Below are 18,805 nucleotides of genomic sequence, written 5' to 3' on the forward strand. Positions count from 1 at the left end.
TCAGTTTCAAATTTTTTTACTACCAGTTCTGTGAGCATGGTTTGGTGGGCGTGGCTTGGTGGGTGTGGCACAGGAAGGATACTGCAAAATCCCCATTCCCTCCCCACCCCACTAACCTGATTTCCAGCTCCGTTCTCCTGTGCAAGGCAACAAAAGAAGACCCAGCCGATCAGCTGGGACTTGGGAGGCAGCGAATAGATGGGGTGGGGCCAGTCAGAGGAGGTATTCTGAACTACTCAAAATTTCCACTACCGATTCTCCAGAACTGGTTAGAACCTGCTGAATACCACCTCTGGAGGGGACTCCAACCTTGGCTCAGTGTGACATTGTGTGACATTGTTAAGCAACCCCGCTTCCTGAATCTAAAATGACTTTCTTTCTTTGAGGGGGAGTGCTTGCTTTTTTTTCCCTACCAGTTTGGCACTCCAGCCCCTATACAGCCAATTATACGAAATGAAAAGGATTAGCTTTTCTGGCAAGATCTCATTGCACAAGAAGTAGAGGAAGGAAGAAGATACTTATTTTAGATGCAGTCTCATTTTTTGTTTTGTTTAGGGTGGACATTTAAAATAGATCATCAAGACAGAATGGCTTCTCACTGTCTAAAATTCTGGAGTTTATTGAAAGTGTTTTATAGAATATGTTTTGTGTCGGGCAATAGTAAAATACGTCTCCCTCTGGTGGCCAACTTTATAAACAGAAGAAGTGACCTTTTGACCTACCAATAAATTCCAATTCACAGGAAAAAAGTTAAATTCCAAATAACATCTCTACCCTTCCAGCCTAATACATCACTTTTAATTACGTGGTTCTCATTTGGTTCAGTGAAAGGCAATTTTTCCCCTTCCTTCTAAAAACAGAAAAGTGCTTCTAGTATTGAGCTGCTGCATTGCATATTTTTACTTTGCTGCTCTTGTCCGCATTAACTTTGTTTTTATCTTTTGCTCTTGTTCTATTTCTCTAATTGATTGGCCTTGAATAGTCAGAACTTATCTCTGGGTTGCTACTTTGGCTTTAGCTAGAAATTAGTTATGATTTCTTATTTATCATGAATTATTATAAAATAGCTTCTATTTTTTTCCAACTGCAAAAGCTACTGCTTGCATTAATGTAACCAATATTGCAGACATTACAAATAATAAGTCTCTTAATATATTCCCACAGACATTCAAAATATAAAATCAGTTGCCCTGTTTCTATAGAAAAACATCCTGCTAATATGAATATTTTTCAATACCCTCCCTCCCTCCCTTCCTTCCGACTAGAATTAAATTTATTATTTTTTGCACATTTCATGATTTAGTCCTTTTACGTATAGAAGAGTCTCAGCAATCAAAAGAGAGGGGGGGGAATGGCAATTGCAGTATCAAAGAAAATGAAGAAAAAAGAGAAGTTAATTAATACAGCATTCAATAAACAGCTATGAAAAAAACACATGAAATGGAAGATCTAAGAGACTGCAAGTAACAATGCCTTGATTCAGCAAACTTCTGAATTCAGAAGTGCAAAGAGATGTAATTATTTGTCAGGAGGAGGAGGAGGAGGAGGAGGAGGAGAAAGATAATGGACACTACAGGAATGAAATTGACTTAAGATTATTGTGACAAAGAGTAAGAAAGAGGGAAAGAGATGTAGATCAGAGTTTCTATTCTTATGGCCTGGGGAATTCTCAACGTGTGCTGGCCTTCCACTCATACAATTTCCAGCTGACACAGAAGCTACCAGGACAGAGAAGACTGGCTAATAGGATAAACTTTCCACACAGCATTACTAAGCCACAGCATGGATAAGCATAATGTTAGTTTTCATTTTAGACCTCGGCACAAACTCCTGCCTGCCTGTGTTTAGCAACTTTGCCTTTTATTAAATTTAATCATTTCCCCCTGTGGCTTTAAATTGAGGGCATTTCCTGTTTAAATTCAATTACTTTCACATTTAGATTGAAAGCTGATAATACTAATAATAATATTTTAACTTTGCATAACTGTAACCTGATAAGCGTGAATAGGAATCGTATGGCAGTGAAACAGAGTGGCTTCTAAAAATGATATATGAATTTATTAATAAAAAGAAAAGATTTTATTGCAGCTTTTATGAAAATTTAAGCTGTTCCTATTAAAAATGAAGGGAAGGAAAATAAGGGAACATTCTTTTCCTTTGGAAATCAATTATATTTACTTAATTGCATGACATATAAAATCTGTATATTGTTGCTCTAGGTTTATTCTATGGATCTCTATTTAACAAGATTTTGTCCCATTTCAATTCAAATTAAAATTTATCAAATGTTTTTGGGTAAAGAGGAAAGTGAACGGTGTCTTTTGTAAGTTGAGGGATTCATATCCACTATTCTTTATCCCACTATGGTTAAGAATGAGAATTGTTTCTTTCCTCTATTTTTTTTTTGGGGGGTTGGGCCAACTAATCAAATATTAATTCCATGACAACTACATTTGCTTCTATTCTCATACATGCATACATGTATAAAAATTACAATAAAAAACATGGCTTGGTGGGCATTGTGTGGCTTGGTGGGCATGGCTTGGTGGGCGTGGCAAGGGAAGGATACTGAAAAATCTCCATTTCCAGCCCATCCCACTAACCTGCTTTTCAGCTCCATTCTCCTGTGCAGGGCAACCAAAGAAGACCCAGCTGATCAGCTGGGACTTGGGAGGCAGTGAATAGATGGGGACGGAGCCAACCAGAGGTGGTATTTACCAGTTCTCCAAACTACTCAAAATTTCCACTACTAGTTCTCCAGAACCTTTCAGAACTGGTTGAATACCACCTCTGATGACCATGTTGGATACATGGTTCAGGCTTGACAACCAATTAAGGGCTTAACTTAAATATTTGAGCTTTGGTTAATTTGAAGTTTTGAATGAGCTATACAGACCATGGTTTCCCACAAATGAAGAAAAACTTGTTTGTGGTTAGCCACCACCCTAGCCCAGATAGAATAAAAATACTCTTCAGGTAGAATAAAAATACATAGAATATATTTTAAAAAAATAATTATGGGTTTTGAGGGTTGGGGGGATGTTAGTATAGTATTCTTGCTCAAAAAACAACAGAATTTAGATAGCACCACTTCTAGCATATCAATAAATACTGGACACAATAAAATATATAGGTACGCTGAACATTACATGCAGCAAAACATGCTTTTGCTCTCCAGTGGGAATGGAAGATTGTCGTGGGAAGGACTTCATTCTAATAAGCTCCATTGGATAGAATCCTGGAAAAAAAATTATGTTTCAAAGTGTTATTAAATAATGTAAGTTGGAAGCTGTGATTTTCAGTTATAGACAAGAAATATGATTAGGGCCTAGAAGCTAAAATATATGAATAATGATTGCAGGAACTGGGTATACCTAGTCTAGTGGGAAAAAAGGGCTAGAGATGACACATGATAGCAGTCTTCCGATATTTGAAGGGCTGCCATAAGGAATAAGGGGTCAACTTATTCTCCAAAGCACCTGTAGGCAGGACAAGAAACAATGGGTGGAAACTAACCAAAGAGAGAAGCAACCTAGAACTAATGAGAAAATTCCTAACAGTGAAAACAATTAACCTGTGGAACAAATTGCCTCCAGAAATTATGGATGCCCCAACACTGAAGGCTTTTAAGACGAGACTGGGCAGCGATCTACCAGAAATAGTATAGGTCTTCTGGAGAGACTAGTGACCTTCAAGGTCCCTTCCAACTCTATTACTGTTTCAACCTGTTACAACTGTTTAAACCAGGGGTGGGCAAACTTTTTGGCTCGGGGGCCTCATTGACTTTTAAAATTTGACAGACGGGCCGGGTCATTTTTTGGGGAATCGCCCCCCCACCCTTTCCCCCACTTCTCCTCCTTCCCCTCCCCTCGGAGGCCCCCTGAGTCAGGAGTTGCTACCGCCGGTGCGGCTCCGCGGCTCCAGTCCCGCGTTGCCTCGGGAAGGGAAAGGCAAAAAGGAAGAGATGCGGCGGCGCTTTGCAACGGCAGCAGCGGCACCGGAGGCTCAGGCTCAGCAGCTCCTGGTTTTGCCTTTCCCTTCCCAAGGCAATGCGGGACTGGAGCCGCGTGGAGCTGCGCCGGTGGTAGCAACTCCTGACAGCCCCAGCCGGACACCTGAGCGGAGCCCGGGCGGAACTGCGTTGCTGCTGCGGGCGCTGCTGCGGGCGTCTGGCTGCCCAAGTAAAGAACCGCACCAGCTTGATTTTTTGGCGCGCGGCACGGGGTCTCTTTTGGCCGGCCCCGATTTTTTTTCAGAGGGGAATTTTTTTTCCAGAGGCAGGCCGTATTAAAAAGACCAACGGGCCGGATGTGGCCCGCGGGCCGTAGTTTGCCCACCCCTGGTTTAAACCATGGGGAAATGACATCTCCATTAAGAAAGCTGGGTGAATCTGTTTTCTTAAATGTTTAGAGCAGGGGTCTCAAACTCGCGGCCCGCGGGCCAATTGCGGCCCGCAGGACGATATCCTGTGGCCCCCACCGTGATATGAAAGTATAATATTAGTGCGGCCTGCAGGGGGAATGGACCTCTGAAGGAAGTCCCGCCCGCCGTTCCTCATCGTGGCTGACATTCGGGCCCGGCAAGTCTGAGCAGCCAGCACATAGAACAGGGCGGCACCGGATGTTGGAGAAGCAGAGCGGAGCCGGAGATCATTATCCGCCTCTTTCGCAGCACAAGAAGCCTCCCCCAACTGGCCAGCTGCTCTCCTCCTTCTCTGCCTGTTTGTTCTGTATGGCCGAGGAGGAGGAGACCAGCCGGCTGGTTGGGGGAAGCTTTCTGCGCCGAAAGAGGCAGCTACTAATCTCCGGCTTTGCTCTGCTTCTCTAATGGTCTGGCTTCCCCTCTTGCTCCCCACAGTTGCCCTGAGCTGGTGCAGTTCTTTACTTGGGCAGCCAGACACCCGCAGCAGCGCCCGCAGCAGCAACAGGCAGTTCCGCCCGGGCTCCACTCAGGTGTCCGGCTGGGGCTGTCAGGAGTTGCTACCGCCGGCGCAGCTCTGCGCGGCTCCAGTCCCGCGTTGCCTTGGGAAGGGAAAGGCAAAACCAGGAGCCGCTGACAAGTAGAAGCCGAGCAGAAATGACGTCTGCAGTGCGGCCCAGCCTCACCCAGACTCTGCCTCCAGCAGCCCCCAGGTAAATTGAGTTTGAGACCCCTGGTTTAGAGAAATGCAGAATGCTTACCGAAAAAAGCATTTGGGATATTTAACCCAAATTTTTATTTTAAAATGGTTCTGAATATTTAACAAAACAATATTCATAACACAACTTCCATTTTAAAAAAACATAATTTGAAAATTCAGTCTCTACATCAATCCTTCAAGGGAATTAAAAATAGTGGAAAGATCACCTAAGTAAAGTCAGTAACAATCAGAGGAAACCAGGCTATAAATCGATGGGCATAGTATGGAAGTAAGAACTTTTGCAAAATGGCAATGACCATTAAAAAGGCTCACTTACCGGTGCAATAGTGGATCTCTATAATATAGATCTTGATCTAGACAGGAGAGGAGGCTTGGAGGAAAGCTCTCCAGCTGCTTTTCAACTTAGGCAGATCCTATAAAAGGAAGCTTACAGTAAGTTATATAGAAAATAGAATGTAAATTTGCAATTGAATTATCTTAGTATGTGGCCGTCATTGAAACAACTATTATTATTATTATTATTATGTGTACCCTTCAAGTCATGTAGATGGCAGAGGTTTCTTTTATTATGATGTCAGCCAAGTGTTAAGAACAGACAGATCAACCCTTTTTTGAGTTGCCTCTAAGTTACTTCTTGCTTTCTTAATTAGTAGTTTGCTTTGTTCTTTTTTAACGAAAGGACTAATTATGAGCTCTTTGCCACCAGAAGTACAGAAGGGTTCTGTATATTCATCTGATTCCTCCTTTTCAGTATTAGAACCCAACCAATTTGACATAGGTCTCTTCCAAACTACAGGTAGTCCTCGACTTACAACCACTTAACAACTGTTTGAAATTACAACAGATTCCCCAAAAGTTATTTACAATTTAGATTCGAAGCTCTGATATTTACCACCACCACTCATGGTCACATGACCACATTTTGGGCACTCAGCAACACCCCACAGTTAGATTACAATTTATGATATATTTTTTTAACCAAAAACGAGTGTTTATTTCTGTTTTCTGGTTAAAAAACAAAACACAACCCATCGTGAACAATGGGTTCGCTTAACAACCACAGTGTTAGCTTAATGACTGTGGAATTTGCTTATGGACCACTGCAAAAGGGGTAATAAAATCAGGCATAGTCACATGGTGAGCCGCTTAATGACTGTCATGACTTATAACTGAAACGGTTGTAAGTGGAGGACTACCTGTACCACATCCTGTCTCAATTCAATCCATTCCTTTCCTTACTGCCACCAGGCAATCAACACCACATGCAGTTGAGCAATAGGACATACCAAAAAAATGACATCCATACAGTTTCCTCCCATCTGTGAACAGTTCCATTTAGCTTTTAAAACATCTGAGCATTCACAGCAAGGAAAACTGCAAAACTGTGAAGACACCATGCTGCTGAGGTTGTGTTCTACTGCTCAGCAGAGAAATGATAAAATAAAGCAACAGCAGCTTAACTTCTAAGGAAATTGGGAAGAAGCAGAATTAGGCAACAATTCTGACGAATTCAAAAACAACCCAATAGAGGGTTCAATGTGTGTACTGGAAAATTGGCTGCTATGGGTGTCATTTAATACCATGATAAATCTCAAAATAAATAGGCTCAGCTGCCAAACATGGGATCCTATCGGTGTGAAGTTGATCTATTTTTCTCATATTTGAATGAAAATTCTTCAATTCTCCTACATTTAACTGGGAATTCTTCATTGTAGTTAGCCATCCCAAGAAGTAAAATACTCCATGGTCAAAATACAATAGCAGAGTGAAATCTGCAGGACATTGGGTTTGAGAAAATTGAGCTAGTGCATAGGTACTTGGAACATTTCCTGAACTAAAGCATGAGAGGGAGTAAATGTAAGAGCAAATATAAGAGAGACAGCCACTAGATGCTTAAATACACTAAGATCTGTGGATACTTCATCCTTCTACTTGAACATCTTAGATTGGATCAGAACAATTGGCAGTCCTCTGATTAGTTTAAGTTCTGGCCTGCAGGGTCAACAAATAAGTAGGGAAGAAATTGAAAGTTAGCAATGGGTTAAGGATCCATAAATTCCAACCCGTCCCAATTAGTTGGTCTGATTGATCTCAATCAGACTAAATAATGACAACTAAGTTAATAGTTTAGTGAGTTAAAAATAAACAATTACACTCATTTGGGGAAGAAAGTTTTGTCAATCGATAATCATCTTATGAAACCAAAAAGTTTTTTTCAAGATTGCAGGTGGGTAACTGCTTGTTTGATACAGGTCATCTCTGGCATGTTGGACAGGAGATTGGCAGAGATTATTCTAGGAAGGCAGTATTCTGAAATTCCTGAATGCTTCTGACTGTCCTCAAGTTTTTTTTTCAGTCAAGCATAATGTCCAAATAGTTGAAATCACTGTGTTTATAATTGTTTATGAAGTAAATAAATTGTGATGACCTGGGGCATGGCACAAAGGCAACACAGTCACATAAGCAAGAAAAGTCCCTTTAATACCTCCAACTTTGTCCCCAATGTCCAGTTATCTTTGCCTGGAAAAAAAAAACTCTCCCCAAAACAGTCTTTAAGTGGAGGAAATTCAGTCCGAAAACAAAGTACATATAAACTGTAAATAAAAATCCACACAAACCACGCTACAGCAATTAACTGGACAGGGCAGGATAAGGAATTGCAGATTTCAAAGACCAACAAAACACAGTTGGGAAGATGCCAGGAACCCAGATAAGCCTCAACAATAAAAAATAACTCACAAGTTGCTGTGCGCAATCTCCCTTTTTAAACTCTGTGTTCCCTGCTGCAGCTAATAATGAAGGGAATCAGGGCCCCTTCGTACCCCATAAGCCACGCAACTCACGTTGCTCTCTTCTCTGTTCCTCCCTGCTTGCCCTAGGATGAAGAGGGGGTGGGCCTGGATCTTCCTCCGAATTCCCTCTGCCTTGCTCTACCTCTCCCCTGCTCTGCCCAGCCGGACTTTGCCCTTCCCCAGTTTCTTCCACAGCCACTGGAGCCACACTCCCACTCTCTGTCAGCTGCTTGGCCTCCCCCTCAGAATCAGATTCCGACAGGGGCATGACATAAATCTTAAGGGTAAGGCAAAGGAATATTGAAACAGATGGAGTTTGGTAACCATCAGCAGGAATCATAATTAACTGTACAACTTATCCCACTTCTGCCTTTCATCATGGTATTTATATATTTAAAAAAAGCAAAGGTGATAATGATTGAGCATTTTGTCAATTTGTGCTAGAATATCTGTGTCATTATTACTTTGGGTAAAATATCCAGCTGTGCTGATTGGTTATCTAATATTGAAGTGGATACAACAAGATGTTGTTGGCAGAGGAACATGCTGCAATGCAAGGAAAGAGTACAGGATGCCTCTTGGGTGCATATGTTCTTCATTAACAAACAATGAAAAATCAGGCTGAGTTGTGTCCCTCCCCCTGTCCCCAAGACCAACTACCATCAACTTTGGGACTATGGGTGATAGGAAACCTTTGAAAGCATTCACATAGGCAAACTTCTATGACATAAGACCATTATGTTGCAAGCCCCACCAGGGATAAAAGGATCAGGCTGGCTGGAGTTGCAACTTCGTCTAAATGATGCCAAGTTAAGAAAGTTTGAGCTGGATAAATCTAGAATTGCAGCAGGAATAGAATAGAATAGAATTCTTTATTGGCCAAGGAATTTATTGGACACACAAGGAATTTGTCTTGGTGCAAATACTCTCAGTGTACATAAAAGAAAAGATACATTCATCAAGAGTCAAGAATCATAAGGTACAACACTTAATGCTAGTCATAGGGTACAATAAGCAATCAAATCATACTAGGAAACAGTCAATATAAATCGTAAGGATACAAGCGACAAAGTTATAGTCATACAGTCACAAGTGGGAGGGGATGGGTGATAAGGAGTGATGAGAAGATTAATAGCAATAGTAAATAGTAAATAGTTTGACAATGTTGAGGGAATTATTTGTTTAGCAGAGTGATGACATTCGGGGAAAAACTGTCATTATATCTAGTTGTTCTGGTGTGCAGTGCTCTATAGCGTTGTTTTGAGGGAAGGAGTTGAAACAGTTTATGTCCACGATGTGAGGGGTCTGTAAATATTTTCACAGCCTTCTTTTTGAGTCGTGCAGTATGCAGGTCCTCAATGGAAGGCAGATTGGTAGTAATTGTTTTTTCTGCAGTCCTAATTACTCTTTGAAGTCTGTGTTTGTCTTGTTGGGTTGCAGAACCAAACCAGACAGTTATAAAGGTGCAGATGACAGACTCAATAATATATTGAGATATTATAAGACAATCATATCTTGCATTATGAGTTTTGAGCCACCACTGTATCTCTGCTAATGTTCACCTTTAAAACATTTAAGGGATAATATATGATCTGCACGATAGTGAAAAAGGTACACAAATACAGATGAAAATTCTACACAGGACACAATTGATATATTAGAATTTTTATTCCTGGCTTTGTCTCTTTGAGCTGGATGTAGTACTATGTGGCTGCCATCAATAGCAATAGCATTTAGACTTATATAGCACTTCACAGTGCTTTGCAGCTCTCTCTAACTGGTTTAAAGAATCAGCATACTGCCCCCAACAAACAGGATCCTTATTTTACCAACCTCGGAAGGCTAGAAGGCTGAATCAACCTTGAGCCAGTCAGGATTGAACTCTTGGCTGTCGGCAGAATTAGCCTGCAATACTGCATTCTGACCACTGCGTCACCACAGCTCTTTTCAAGCTATATTGCAGAGAATACTGTTACCAAATTGAAATGGTAATATATGCATGAAAAAGTGGGTTTTCTTTTTTTTACAGAAAGAAAACAAGCAATCCCTTTCATGATATAATTTGAAACAAAAGATCCTGAATGTGTGGGATTTGCAATCAGAGGTCTAGTAAATCACACAATAAGCTTTTCAGACATTGCTAATGCACGAGTGATCAGGGCAAGACTTCACAAAGAAAGAGGAGAAAAAGGAGCAGCCTTACAGTTCAGGTTACAAAATGAAGCTCTCTCTTTTCTTTTCTATGAGCCTTTGATGGGAAGAAAAATGTTGTCTGTGTCACTAACCACAAAATCAAATCAGAAAGGTGACTGGCATGTAAGCCCACTTCAGTGTTATGGAAGAATAGGAAAAAAAGATCACATATAGAGTACAGTTGTTATACCGCTGGCTGTATAGCACAGCGGCTAAGAGCTCAGATTCATCTTCTCCCCAAATTTTGCCTCTGGTTCTGTCATCGGTTCACTAGGAAACCTTAGGCTAGATTTTAGTTCTCAGCCTCAGCCAATATACAATCTGGGAAAAAATAATACACATTGACTTTATGGGGCTGTGCTATGGATTGCAGGCTAGTATCTGCTAATATGTTAAAAAGCTCAAAAGTACCCGTGCATGTGCTAGGTGTGAGTTGCTTTGTGTCAGATTGACCAAAAAGAGCATTTTGGCTTTTGTCCTGTACAACATTTCAATTTATAGAGAGGCGTGTAAGATTTTCAGAGTACCAGATGGTATCAGAGGTTTTGCTCTCTTTCCTGCCCTCACCAATCCCAGCAATCTGTTTTTTGTACACAATATGTTCATAACTTACCCTCTCTGGCAGACACTAGTCATTTTTGAAGATATGTGTGTATATGCATATGAACCACCTGTCCTCCCTCAAATTGCCATTTTTTTTAATGCCTTCTTCTATGTTCAGGTTTTTTTTTTCCTGCAAGATCTTCCCTGGTTGATCTGTATCTCTTCTTTGGAATCAACTAGGAATTTGCCTGTTACTCACAAGGAGTTCTTGATTTCATGCTTCCTAAAAGATCCCTCAGTCTAAGACTTGGAAGTTGGATTACATTTCTGCATCACTGCATGACAGAGAACGTACGTGTCTACCATTTGGAGATGGTTGCACAGCTCTTTCATTCATACTTCTGCAAATGATAAAGTCATTTGAATGCGCGTGGCCTTCTACCTGCTTCCCGACAGGAATCTGGATCAACCAATTAGCATGCAGGACATACAACTCCACACAACGTTTAGTTGAGATTTTGGAGGTGTGTGCTTTGGCCTGTCTGGAACCTACATTTACCCATCAACATTTACCCCTTTGCAACGCAGGTATGCATTGATGACAGTTATGGACAAGTTTAAACCAAGCTTAAGATGTGAAGCCTACAGTGATGATCCACAATGTCTGAAGATCAAAGATTATATTTTCAACGTAATTTATCATTTTCTTGAAATGGAAATATCAAATCGTCATCCCGTAAGAGGAGACATCTGTTAAATTTACCATGTCTTTTTAATCTTTGGCTGATTTTTTTTCCCAATAAAATGAAGCAGAAGCTGAAAGACATTTCAATTATAGGGAACAATGGTGTCCACATTTAGAATGCTGGTGTGCATGTGCTTAAAAACAAAGTATAAAATTAAAATTAGCATCAAGTTTCTGGAAGTTTTTTTAACCATTTTCCAGAAAACTTAACAATAATCACTTCTCTGCTGCTTAGCCTTTCCTTCTTTGAATCTCTACCACAACGTGGAGGAAAAATACAAGGCAAACTGAAATGCTGCCCTATTTCTTTACTTTTCCAGTGTGTATGAATATATTCTGAGAATAGGGACATGGCTGAGTTCATGTCTACCTGATGGTTGAACTTGAGTCTAAGTAGTCTTGAGCCCAGAAATTTCTTTTCTTGTTTGTATATTCAGTATTTAAAACATAGTGATAAGACATTACTTTTTATTCTACACAACAAAGGAGCAAGCTTTGGAAATGACGAGCATACTCTGTTCCAAACATTACTTGGCTGATATCTTCTGAAGATAAATCTGGGTTTGGTATATGAAATAAAGATGGGGGTTTATCAATAAATATTTTCTGGAGGGAGGGGGGAGGGAGGGAGAGGGGGAGGGGGAGAGAGAGATGAGTTCTAAGTTTGGTGATGGTGTTTTTTAAATATCCTGGTAGAAAATGTCATATTAATGATATGAAAAAAAAATGACATTAAGAATCACGTAGAGTCCTTGGTGGTTTCTGAGTTTGGTTGTTTGCTTGCAGACAGTTTGTTATCAGACTAGGTAACAGTTTCAATGTTATATGTGAGGGTTTACTTACTGTTTATATGCAGTAGTTTGCCCTGCTAGTGTTGATAGGAGTGTTCTTCCTCGATTGAGCTGTTGTTTACTGCTTGATTGTTTGTCTGAGTTGGTAGTTCCTTGACTAGGGTGTGGTTTACTGCTTGATTGTTTCTCTAGTACTAACCCTTGTGTTAATCTCTGCTTGTCTGGGTGTTGTCTGGCGAAAAAGAATTTCTGGTGTTTTGTTTTCCTTTTTAGCTTTTTTATTATCTGTCTGAATGGCATATAAATGTTTACCTCTAAGCGCATGTTGATGGCTGATTTGTCTGAGTGCCAAGCTTCTAGGAACTCCCTAACATATTTGGATTTATTTGAAACTACGGCTAAGTCTGCCCATGTGTTGTGAAATTAAGGTATTTTTATTGTGTTTTCTGACAGTTGGTGTTCATGGATGCACTCTGCTACTCTTCTGCCTATTGTCTTATATAGGGCTTGTTACAGACCTTACACTGTATATCGCTGTATATCAGGGGTGTCAAACTCAAGGCCCACAGGCTGGATCCAGGATGCTTAGATCTGGCCCCTGGGGCCAAGGTGAAAACAGCGAAGGACTGACCTGCGGTGCCTCTGCCAGCGAAAACAGAGCTCAGGAGACTGTGCACGGCCCTCCCAAGCTCCATTTTTTGTCTGCTACAGTCTCCTGCAACCCTTTGTCAGCTCCGTTTTCGCTGGCAGAGCACTTGGGCCACCACAGGTGACCCTGACTTGAGTGACGTCGAACTGGCCATGCCCCCTTGTCCCCAAAAGACAAACACAAGCTTGATGCAGCTCTCTGTAAAATTGAGTTTGATACCGCTGTTGTATATTATAGATAACTCTTGCTTTTTCTCCTTGGGCTATTGGGTCTTTTGGTTTACTTAAAACGTTTCAGAAGGCTTTAGTTGGTTTATGTACTATGATGATGCCATGTGTTAGCAATAGTCTGTTAGTTGTTTCGGATATATTTTTGATGTATGGCAGTGTTATCTTTTTCATAGCTGCGTAATGTTCTTATACAGCTCTTCTTATGGGAGTTTCGGTTGTTACTTTGATAGTGGAGCACTTTTTTTTTAGCGTGGGTAGGTTTTCAATACATTTATGTTTCTAATTTGCTGATAGGGATATCTAGGAAGGGCAGTGTGCTGCTATTTCTCCTTCCCAAAGGGAATTTTATTCCTCTGAAGATGGTATCAATTTCTTCATGCGTCTTCTTAATTGTTCTTCTTCTTTTATTATTATGACAAAGGTGTGGTCTCGGCCTTATGACAAAGGTGTGGTCTAGATCCATACATAAGCCAGCAAACAATTCCAAGACAACTAGGAATTAATGCCAAGATTACCTAGACAAACAATCAGGCAGTAAATAGCAGCCTAATCAAATAACTACCAGGGAGAACACACACACACACACACACACACACACATACACGCTGTGCACCAAAACTGCTAGGGCATGCCATGTGTATAAACAGAAAGCAAACGTCACACACTTCTAGAACTGAAGACGTTACATTATCAAGTAATGAAACATCTGCAAGCAAAAAAACCAAGCTCAGAGAACACCAAGGACTCCACAGTTCAACCCTGAGCTGCACATATTCCTTTCTGTTAGTTCTGTACACTGTCTCTGAAATAGATCAAGTGACAAAAAAAAACAAAAAACATTTTCTAGAAGAAATTGTTGTGGGCATTAAAAACATAATTGAACCTCCAAAAATTAGAAGCAACAGTGGGGTACTTAATATTCTCCAGAATAATAATTGAATTTAATGTATAGAATATTATGGCACACACAGGGATGCTATGTTTCTTTCAAGTTCTATGTTCGCTAGATAAACATTCACCGTGTCTCAATAGCTTAGTTGCTTGTATTACGTAAAACTATTTCTTTTACTGTACATTTGCTGTTCATACAGCATCAAGCCTAACCTCTTCTGGAATAAAATACTAGGAAATGGATGAAACGCCTTTTCAACCTACAGTCATCTAATTCCTTGAATCTGCCCCTCCAAATACTAAGCTGTTCCTGCTTAGCTTTTACATAAAACAATTTCTTTTGGCAATACGTTTGCTCTTCATGCAGCATCAAACCTAACCTTTTCTGGAATAAAATACAGAATATAAACTAATCCAAATCATTGTGCTACTGCAGTCATCCATACTGACTATTTAAATATAAGCAAAGGCACTAACCTGCCGTATGAAACCAAGAGGCTTCACACATATATCTTCCCTGGTTTATATTTTGCATCCTTTTCTCCATTCCTGGGGGGCTAGAGCAGAGGGGCCCATACCTTTGCCACTCCACTTATATTTTGTTTATAAAATGGATCGACACCCTCTTCCATTGTTAAACCTACTGCAACAAGCATCTACAAAGAAGTGGTAAGTTAAATTCAGCCAGGAAACACAATGACTAGTGTAGCAAAGTGAGAATTCTTTAATTGTTTCTATACCAAAAATATCATTTTATTTCCTTAATAAAATGGTGTTGTTTTTTTTTACTCTTGTGAAAGAATCTTCTGGTTTTCTTTCTTGTTCTCTACAGCACGTTTGGATTTCTGTAGAATCTCTACATGTGGAATTTTTGAACTTTATTACTATGAGATTTTGAATACACTGTGTTGCCCTGTTGGTTGCAAATCTCCCCAGTACAGGTAGTCCTCGATTTACGATCACAACTGAGCCCCAAATTTTCTGTTGCTAAATGAGATATTTATTAAATGAGCTTTGGCCCATCTTATAACCTTTCTTGCCACCGTTTTTAAGACAACCACTACAGTTGCTGAGTTAGTAACCCAGTTGCTAAGTGAATCTGCCTTCCCCATTGACTTTACTTGTCGGAAGGTCGCAAAAGGTCCTCACATGACCTTGGGACACAGCAAATACGAGTCAGTTTCCAAGCATCTGAAGTTTTGATCGCATGATCATGCGGTGGCCGCAAAGATTGTCACTGTGAAAAATGGTCCTAAGTCACATTTTTCAGGGCTGTAATTTTGAACTGTCATTAAACGAACTGTTGTAAGTTGAGGACTACCTGTATTCTGTCATTTCATGGTTTCTGACCTGAAAAAAGCCAGTGAGAGAAATTCCCTGGAGATTTAACTGACATACGGGAAACCAAAGTACCTGCAGATCACTGGAAAACAAACAAGCAAACTGGAATTTTCCTTCCCACCAAATAAATAAATAAGTAAAATCTTTTAAATTTTTGAAAATTGAGGGGCTTAAAGCATTAAATCTGAACAGGAATTTTAAAAGTAGGATACTTTTCCATTTCTGGTTCCATAATATTTTCAATGAAAACATAGCACATAGTGTCAATGTAAGATTCACAGAATCAGTTTGCTTTTGCAATGCAACTTCAAATGAGAGTCAGTAGGACTTGCAATACAGTATTAATTGTTTCCAGGAGTCAAAATTGGGGGAAAAAATGGTGCTATAATTTCCAACAATTTTGGGTAGGGTGTGTGTCTAGGAATGGCAAAAGTCTAATTTAGTTCTTGTAATCCCTAAAATTGATAGCAAGTCCAGATTAAAAGTTAAATGCCCACCCATATATAACCTATAAGAAATTATAACAAATTAAAATACTTCTAGGGCTTTATAAAAATCCTCAGCAGTCATGGCAGAGTTAAAGCCCTATCTTTTCAATGCAGATTCTGCAACATGTATGATTGAACGATTATCCTACAAACTTCTATGTTTTTGTTTTCTATGCGGATTTAAGAGGATTGTTTATTTCCCTTGTCTACATCTAGGACATTCTGTTAATTTTGTTTTTGTTTTGTTTTGTTTTAATAGTGAGGCTTTTATGGTCTTTTTTCCTGCCATTGCTGCTGTAGGTCACAAATATTGAGGCCAAGTAGTTTTGGATCTGAATCTATTGTTTAAAATGAGTGTATCCCTGAATTTTTTATTTTATGCTCTGTGAACAGGGATAGTAAATATATTTTTCTTTTGAAGCCCAAGGACAGGGCATATTAAGCCCTCTATAGCAATCAAGTCAAGACATTGTTACAGTACTCTTGACAGTAACCAGATTCTTAGTCTCTAGCAACCAGTAAATTACATGCTAGTGATAAGACATGTACTGAGTAGAAGATAAGGGATATTAAAGCTCAGGATGGAATTGAGAAGTTACCAGTTCATGCCTCAAGTTTCCCCACTCTGGTCTGTGGTCATACTCTAAAATATGGACTTCAATTCCCAGAGTTCTCTGGCTTGGATTGTGACACATGAGAATGCTGGGAACTGATTCCCACTATATAAGATATCTGACTTGGGAAATTTGAAAGGTGTTTCCTGTCACCCACAGTCCTAAATCTGATACCAATGCTGTCCTATTGGGCAGGATTATAGGTCCTGCAAAGGGCTATTAACATTGGAAAACTAATAACATGCAAAATAAATTCTGGGCACTAAAACTACCTGACAAAACCACTCTCCAAGGGTTGACTTGACATTCCCAGATTATAAATCTCTCCTATTAGGAAAACTATGCATCTAAAACAAGCAAACTCAATTTCTAAGGAAGTGGAGAAGAATAATCTTCAATATACCTAAGACTGTTTCCAGTCTGTTAACTTTTATCTGGCATATAAAAGAGAAGAAGGATAACTATTAACGGCCCCACTTTCTTTTTACAGGCTTTTCCTGAGAGAGACCCAAGATAAATTTTAATCAATATATTCATTTAGCTGCTGTACTGTCCTAAAGACACTTCAGCTGTAATACAGCCTCCCTAATATGGTAGCTAGCCAAGTGCTTCCCCATAAATCACTTAATCTACACCTGCAACTTAAATAAACAATGGAAGTAGCTAAGCACACCTGGAAGGCACAAGATGGGGGAAGCTGTTTATAATTCTATGGTATTAGGGATGATCTCTCCCTCCCAAAGTAGAAAATTTGATTTGATCTTAGAAGATTTGATATGAGAGCAACTTTCTTTGCAAAGTAACTATTAACAGTTCTCCCTCCCTCCCTCCCTCTCTCTTTCAGTTTTCCTGAATCTGGGGTAGTTTTGGAGATTATATATATATATATATCAATTCTCTCCCACTAACAGAACTTCAGTTTTGTTGGAGATTCTACCATTCTACCAGCTTTCAATTGCAAGACTAAAGATCTAAACTCCAATTGAATATGAGCTATTTTGTCTGCCAGAGAGCATGAATATACCTCACCACAGCCGTGGAGATAATTCTGTGGCCCAAACCTCTGCAGGTCACCCTAAACAGGGCTGGTGCGGAGTTATGACAGACAAAATCAAGATGGAGAACTAGCAATGTTGCCATGATGCAGGGGCAGATCTGGCCTCTCATTGATATTCAGTCAGATTCATTCTTTGTCTTTCTTCAATGGTGCTCCATAAATTGTTTCCAGCTCCTGGAGCTCTTCAGAAAATAATCAGAATCAGCATGCAGAAAGAAGCCACTTACAAACAATACAGTCCAGACCCTGTATCACATGCCTATTCCTGGCTTAGCCAAAACCTTGGCCAATGTATCTGATAGTTCCTTGGGAAAAACTCCAAGCTCCCTTTGGAATCCAACAATTCTCAGATGAGAGATCTTATTTTGCTTCACTTCTGGCTGGTTGTTACTCAAAAAGTTCTATCTGTCTGTCAAGCTCAATGATTCCTCTGTAGGAACAAAACAAATTCATTTGTTGCTTCAGGCCTATTATGTTTTTTTTTTAATTTAATGCATAGTATATTCAATAAACTCTGGATTAGAAAATATGCTTTTCCTTAACTGGTGCCATTTTCTCCTTGCCTGTCTAGTTCTGCCAAGACCAGTTTCAGTTCCTCAAACCTGACTTGAGTTGATCATGAAACCCAAAATCAACTTCAGTGAAAGTATTGAGAGCTAGAGAATGGAAAACTCTGATTTTTCCAGCAAAGAAACTACATTCAGCCATTAGGCAAGATGTTTCATAACCTTGAGAACTAATGGAATCCAGACTGAAAAACTGCTTTCTGAATATTTTCTCTGTTTCCATTTTCATAGTTTGCTTGTTACAGGTGCAACATAATTGTGTAATCAAGACTTTAAATTGATCATGTAAAGCTCTGCTCTCTCCTTCATTGTATCGGGGAGTTGTGTAGCTAAACCTAAGATCAAAATTAGTTTTGGCAGAAGAGAAACTAATTTATTTTCAATGGTACAAAAGAATCTTTGTCATTTTGACAGTGCCCTGGAACTGTCAAGTTTCTACTGTCTGAGTTAATGGATTATTTTTGAAATAGTAAGAGTGATCTTTTCAGATTTATGAACAGATTCTGATTTTTATTTTATGTATGTAGCCTGAGCTCTTTATAGGTTTCTGTATACAGTGTGAACATGACATGCTGTACTTGAATTATAAGGAACAGGATGAATGGCACCAGCCTGCTCAGGAACATATTATAGGCATATATTATATATAGGAGAAAGAATGGAGTAGAGTGGAGTGGAGTGGAATGGAAGTGGAGTAGAGTGGAATGGAATGGAGAAGAGTAGATTGGAATAGAGTAGATTAGAATAGAGTAGAGTAGACTTGAA

At 39.7% G+C, this 18,805-nt stretch overlaps 1 long non-coding RNA gene across 3 annotated transcripts in view; it reads right to left on the bottom strand.

Annotated features, from left to right (window-relative positions):
• LOC148133026 (uncharacterized) overlaps positions 1-18,805 on the bottom strand; it is a 34,405-nt gene that overhangs the window by 3,475 nt on the left and 12,125 nt on the right. For 2 of the 3 annotated variants that reach the window (XR_015745968.1, XR_015745966.1), the window contains exons 2-3: positions 5,457-5,553; positions 3,150-3,238 (exon numbers count right to left, since the gene is read on the bottom strand). This is a non-coding gene — a long non-coding RNA (uncharacterized LOC148133026). Of the gene's footprint in view, positions 1-3,149; positions 3,239-5,456; positions 5,554-7,625; positions 7,787-18,805 lie in introns of those variants that run through there. The other variant, XR_015745967.1, reaches the window with a different exon arrangement.

This window comes from Notechis scutatus, chromosome 1 (genome assembly GCF_049901735.1).
Source record: "Notechis scutatus isolate UNSWTSFEM ecotype Mainland chromosome 1, rNotScu1.2, whole genome shotgun sequence".
Lineage (NCBI taxonomy): Eukaryota > Metazoa > Chordata > Lepidosauria > Squamata > Elapidae > Notechis > Notechis scutatus.